Raw genomic sequence first — 7056 nt, forward strand, 5'->3', positions numbered from 1 at the left:
AATTAAATTATCTCTCCATGTTAACAAAGTAAAATCTTATATATTGACATTCATAATCAGAATTATTTCTGCATGTTTCTTGTTACCTGAGCTCTGTGATAGATTTTTACTAAATGAATGTGATGGACTTGATCTGAGTTCTACATAATTTATCATTGCCTAAAAATTCAAGGACATGACAGAAGAAAGTGCTGACAGTATAAAATTTTGGCATGTGCTTATCAGGCATATGTCTTATTCAGTATACCAGGAGAAATTTTACAGAACAAGATTATATGTATTACATAACATTTTCTTCATTAAAAATTTGTAAAATAGAGAAAGAAAAACATTGAGGAACTTAGCATAATATCTCATGGGATATATTAAATTCTAACCATCAGTTTAAGAGACTACAAAACTAGAAATAAATATAGGAAATAATAATGAACATATCATTAGTACACATTTTCATGAAATTTTATGTTAATTTCCATAAAATGTATTAGAATAAAGACAGCTGAAGTTAAGAAAACAATCATGATTAATCATAATAATTTATCCAAGAAGTAATACTTTTCACAGATAATTTTGTATTTTGCAATTTTATTTTCGCTTAAATATTTTGCAATAATTATAAAATCACACACCATTCATGTAGATGTTGATATTTTTCATAAAATGGTAATAATGTGATTTTACACAGGTAGAAGTATGGACCCCAAGATATGTATTACTTAAAATATATATGTAAATTAAATATATACATATACTATAAAAGAGAAAAATTATGCAATTGTTAAGAAATGAAACTTACGCTAACTGAATCTGTTCTTTGCACAAAAGAACCTGATTACCAAACTTTCTTTTATTCTCTTTAAAATATTCATGAATTATTTAGCTGAGAGTATTAGATGAATTGTAACACCTTACAAACCAATAATATTATTACATTAATATGTTTTAAATTTTGATCATTATTTGCAAATGTTGATCATCTTTTTCTCTTTATTCACCATCAAGTTAATTAAAAGCAAGTCACGTGGGCGTTGGCTGCCGGCAGCTGTGGGGCAGGGTCTGGGGTTGGAGTCTGACCCCTGGGGAAAGGGGCTGTGCTGATTGTGTAACGCAGGACTGCATCGAGATGTCCCAACCATCTTTTCATGGCAATGAAAATCATCTTCATTTTCCGGTGGGGAAACTTGAGGCCCACTGTAGCTAAGTGGCTTGCCGGAGTTGACACTGGGAGAGCCAACATCTGCCCACTGGTCTTTTTGGCCACACCTGGCTGTCTGGTGGTTTTGAGACACCAAGCCAGCTGTCAAGAGCACGCCTGTGTGCCACGGGGGTGCCACCACCAGGGACAGCAGGCCTGATGAGGATGGAGTTCAGCTCATGGCCACCAGGGGAGGCCTGAAGGTCCTGCATTGGGTTGGCCCCTGGTGGCAGCAACTCCCGGGTCACCTTAAGCGAAGCCATGCAACCTCAGAGAAGGTCTGCATCCACATTGCCCCCTTCAGTGCCCAGGCCCAGGTCTGGCTACCTGCAAACCCCGTCTTAGAGGTCTGGGAGATGAGAACCTAATGGTGCATTTCCTTCCACGTGAGGTTTTAGTCCCAGATCTGACATGGCATGAATCCTCAGGAGCTGGCTGTGTCTGGCTGCGGGCCCACAGAGGCCAACTCTTCTACAGAACAAGCAGAGCAGGGGTGCCACTCCTGAACCCAGGCTCCTTTGAGTACCTCTCTGAACAGGTAAGCGTGAGTTTGAGAATGGTTGGCATCCCTGTTGGCCAGGTTGTTGGAGGAGCTCTGTTACATCCAGGATAGCAGTCAGGGCCCTCCAGATCCCAGGCCTGAGGTGACCACTGGACACCCCTACTCATGAGGTACTAGTGACACATTGGTGGGATCCAGTGGCAGTCGGTACAGGCGGAGTATCCCAGTGGGGATGGCAGCAGCAGGAATCCCCAAGCTGATTCATCTGGGAAGAAAACCAAGGCCCAAGAGGTAGGGGACCAGCCAGTGGACAGGCTTCAGGAAGCACCATGGGCCTAGTGTATGACTTCTAGGTATCACCATGTGGTGAAAGGAAGCCACATCAGCATCCATGGTCAGGACAAGTGCCTGGAGCTGACCCTGCCTTCCTGGGCTGTGGCCCTGTCTTGGGTATCACTGGTTGATGGCTCTTTCTGACTGACAACTGATTGAAGCCACTGCTCATGCCCTGGAGTGGCCTCTCACCTCATCCTGGCAGATGAGCACCCAGGATGGAATCCCTGGAGCTCTGCTAGAGTCTTTCATGCTGGACAAGCTGCATGCCCAAGGATGGCCCCTGCTTCATGCACTAGAAAAACAGCCACCTCAGCTGCCCTTCCAGTGGCCCAGCATGACTGGGCAACCAGCACCCAGCACTTGCACCTGGGTGACCTTCACACTGAGCTGCAGGCTGGTCCCTCACTCTGGAGGGCTGGGACCTGTCCTTCTCCAGCAGGTGGGATTGCGAGCCACCCTGCAGAGCCACTTGCTGAGGGCTGGTGACAACTATTTCTTCCCGCACCGCTGCTGCTGGCCGTGGCCAGGAGATATGTCCAACCTCATCATCGCGTGGGGGCCTCAGGCCAGCACTAGGCCACCCAACCTCAGCCAGCTCAGCTTCCACCGGCTCCGCCAGGATGACATCACCCAGCGGTTGCACTTAGGTCAAAGCATGAGGAACAATGTGCATAAGGGCATCTTATGAGTGGGGGGCCGAGGCCCCAAGTACTGAACTAGACCCATTGAGAGCCATGAGAAGGAGCTATTACTGGTACTCAGGGTCGTCACCAGAACATCACCTTGGCCTACTCTCCTACAGCCAGGCTTGGGAGCCAAGTCTCTCACACGCACCTGGCCTTGTGCATGGAATCCGCACGTGCAGCTCTGAGAATATCCTGCTGACACAGTATGTGGAATGTGGGCCTCTGGACATGTGGCTGAGGTGGGAAAGGGGCCTGGAAAGTGGCAGTGGCCCAGCAGCTGGCCAGCACCCTCAGCTACCTGAGCAGGGACAAGGGAACTCCTAGACAGTCCCCGAGTGCCTGGCAGGGGCAACAGCCTAACCCCCGCAGCCGATAAATGGAGCTTTGGTGCCACCGTCCTGGAGATCTGCTTCAATGAAGAAGCCTGTGTGCAGCGTGGTGACCCTCAGAGAGAGAGAGCTTCTACCAGAAGCCTCAAGGGCTTCCTCCGCCCTCATGCCCAGAGCTGGCCCTGCTCATCAGCCAGAACCCACCCCGCAACTGGGGCCTGTGCTTATGCCAGCACCAAGCACCTGGAGGTTCTGCACAGAGACTGAACATGTGTGCCAGTTCTAATTCACTTAGCGGGGTGCAGATGCCTCTGCTCCCCTTTATGCATTATTTGGGGAGAGCCACAAGTTCTTTGGAAAAATTAGGCCCTTGCAATTTTTTTGCTTTTGTTTTTTTCTCTTAATGAAGTATGCCTTCCTTCATCTAATCAATCAATCAATCAATCAATCAAAACAAGTCAGGCATAAGATGTCTAAATGAAGGCCAGTATATTTGGAGAAACACCACAGATGTATTTGATAAGAAAGACCTTGAACTTTCATTTAATTTGTAAATTTTATCTAAGTGCCTACATAACAAAATACCTAGTCAAATTTAGTCTCTATTAGAGTTATCTAAATTAAAAATTCAGACAATCTATTCAAAATGAGTAGGTACAATACAAAAGAAGCATAGTGTATAGATATTTATTGACTGTATTACTTTTTTTATGTAATAGAAATGTTGTGGGGCACCTGGGTGGCTCAGTGGGTTAAGTCTCTGTCTTTGGCTCAGGGCCGTGATCTCAGGGTCCTGGGATCGAGTCCCGAATCAGGCTCTCTGCTCAGCAGGAAGCCTGCCTCCCCCTCTCTCTCTGCCTGACTCTCTGCCTCCTTGTGATCTCTGTCTGTCAAATAAATAAATAAAATCTTAAAAAATAAAAAAAAAGTTGGATAGTAACCACTTTTATTTGTCAATACTGACATCCACTTGGTTGTAAAAAATTGTTTCTTGTCATATATACCCTTCTGTACACCAGGATTCATTTAAACACAAACTTCCGTTTCAAAGAAATGACAAAAATATTTCACTTTAGTTGCTATTAAGCAAATGCTGAATATATTTCCTCGTACTATTTTTTATATTACTGATAGGTAGGTACATACACATGCATCTGCTCTTGCTTTTGGTAATTCTGTATGATAATCTCACATTCAGAAGTATCTATGATTTAAAAAGGAATATTTGTTTTCTTCATACTGTCCTATAACATTACTTATGTGTATAATACTTTGCAAAAACATGCAGTATCAAAGAGAATATATGTTAACTTTCTTATCTCGTATCCTTCATGTCTTAGGAAATTGCTATGCTCTGCTTGTGAACTTCTCCTTCCAAGGGCTCAGCCCACTGGCTCGGGTGTTGCTGACCATATCATGTTCCACCGACGGCCAGGCCATCCAGCTGTGACTAATTGGTGAGATCACATTCCCATGCAGATTGCTCGAAGGTCAGGAACAGATTAAAGCTATGAGCAAAACTATTCTGACTTTGGTTCAAAAAAAATGTACTCTTGTGTTTTATATGGTATGAACTTGGAAGCAACTCTCAGCCACAGGGTCACAATGGAGTGTGAGATTGCCTGCTCACAGGACCACCAAAGAAAAGCCACGCAGAGGGGCAGAGAGGCAGAGAAGCAGAGTTGAATCTTGATGCCATTTTTAGAGTTCCTAAACTTTACCAGGAGCTAGCGAGGCCTATGAGTCATTTATTTTAAGAGCCCATGAATTTCCTCTTCGGCTGAAAAGATTACGGATTGGGTTTTTAGTACTTTCCTGTAGGTGAAGAAATTTTAGATTAACCAAGGTAAATGATTTGTCCTTTGTTGAATAGTGACAGAGTTTATAACTAAACTTTTATCTTTTTAGAACTTTCTCAGTTCATGATTCTAAATATTAGTTTTAATTACATTAATAGATCAATGTTATAATATGAATGTTAATGTCACCTCTATAATAAACTATTAACACAATCAGAGAATTATTTTATGTTGAAACCTATTATTATTTGTTGCATTTTATCTTATTATTTTCCTAAAATATTGATTAATTTGAAGTTCCATGTGATTAGGAATAAAACTCTATGGAATCTAAATTTCGCTTTATTAAATTATGGCTACTCATACGCTACAGTAACTTGGGGGGTTGTTTGTTTATCCTTTGAAATTGCTTAACATTTCAATCTGAGAGAGGGAGAGAGAGTCACGTGTTCTCGGAATTACTTACAGCTATCCAGTCATGTCACCTTGAGGAAAATCAGCTCGCAATTTTGGATTTCCATAACTACATATAAAATAAGAAAAACAATCAGATTATCCATAATCAATTTTTCAGGTTTATTTCATATTAAAACCAGTGTGTTATTAAGACACATACACAGCATTACAATCAACCATGTTGCTATTTCAGAGCTCTCAAAATCGGGGCATATTTTATTTTGCCTCAGATGTAGGACCTTTAACAAAGTCAACATTTGGAGAATTTACTAAATAGAACTAAAGATTTTGCACCACATAAAGAAAAAAATTAAAAATGCAGAAGTTTGGCTTCAGTGGAGCAGCGGGACCATATGTGAAAAATTAACCGCAGCAAAATAGCAGATGTGCCATTTAGTTAGGGCCTGCGTTCTGAATCACGGTTCACACAGACTCATATTTTTTGAACTTACTGATTATTAATAGGGTGTGAAGAGGGGCTCTTTTCCAGACTAAGCATTTCACTGGTGGCCTTTATTGCCCAGATCCCGAGGACATTTGGATTTGTAACCCCTTAGATGAACGTTGACAAGTATGGACAGCGTTTTTTAGGAATGCAAGAACCAGGCACATAGATGCAAAATTATATTCCAGGTTGGATTTTGATCAACTTCCGAAATTAAAACTGTGTGGAACAGTATACACTGTGGCTTCAGGGTCTAATTAAGTGATGGGAACGGACGACACTGATGCAAAACTGTGTACAGTTTAGAAAATTAGATATATTTCACAGTAAGTGGTGTGGGCAGAACAATGCACAGGAGAGAGTGTGGCATTATATTATGTTGATGTAAACTATAGAGAAATAACAGCAACAAAAGAGACCTGCTGTGGCATAGAAAATGGAGATTAAGCAGAACACCAAATTATATGTACGATTTGATTACAACTGTGTTTAAAGTACTCTACTAAGACTGGCAAAAACACAAAAATCAAAGGATTTGCTCTGTTTGGATGATTATATTTCTTTTATTAAATTTCACCTAATAGTCTCTATTTTATGATAAAAGGGATCAAATTAAAAATATAAGGTAGGTCACCCGATTTGACAATAAACAGCCATCTTTCGATTTCTGAAGTACATCACAGTAAATTCCATTCGTTGTGTAGAATATTACATACTTACTATGTCATTCACTCGACTACACTCATGACTCAAAGATATAGATAAGAAAAATATTCTCAAAGTGACTTATGTTTCAGAACAGTATTTTCCAAAATTTTTTATACATGAATTATACAATAAAATTGTTATTTTTTTAGTTTTTAAAAAGTGAACCATACGCATCCATTTGTAAATCATAAATTTGTTTTGCAGTTAATTTATCTTTGAAGTATTTGTAACACTTAACCTTTTTCTTTCCTTAAGATTAAAACTACATGTTAGCGATCTACTAGTTTATTTATATTCATACACCATGGTTCTAGAATCCAGAGGACCTACCATGGAAAGATAGACTCTACCTGAGAAAGATATAACTAAGGAATTACCAAAAAATGTATCAAGGATTCTATGGTATAATACAAATCCTAAATAATTTGTGTAGTCGTATTTGAGAAGGCCAACAAGTAAGACATTTTTTATTCATTCAAGCTCATGATCATTTCAAAGATAGTTACAAGAGAAATGGAAATGTTATCATGTTTATTACTGTCAAATTATTGCATCAGTGATGTGAGATGGGTTCTGAGGGGTTTTTTTAAGCAAGAACTT

The 7056-nt window shown here is 40.7% G+C and overlaps 1 pseudogene; it reads left to right on the top strand.

Annotated features, from left to right (window-relative positions):
* Positions 1-1562: 1562 nt before the first annotated feature.
* Positions 1563-4498, top strand: LOC116587268 (annotated as a pseudogene).
* Positions 4499-7056: the final 2558 nt, after the last annotated feature.

Source organism: Mustela erminea, chromosome 3, assembly GCF_009829155.1.
Source record: "Mustela erminea isolate mMusErm1 chromosome 3, mMusErm1.Pri, whole genome shotgun sequence".
Taxonomy (NCBI): Eukaryota; Metazoa; Chordata; class Mammalia; order Carnivora; family Mustelidae; genus Mustela; species Mustela erminea.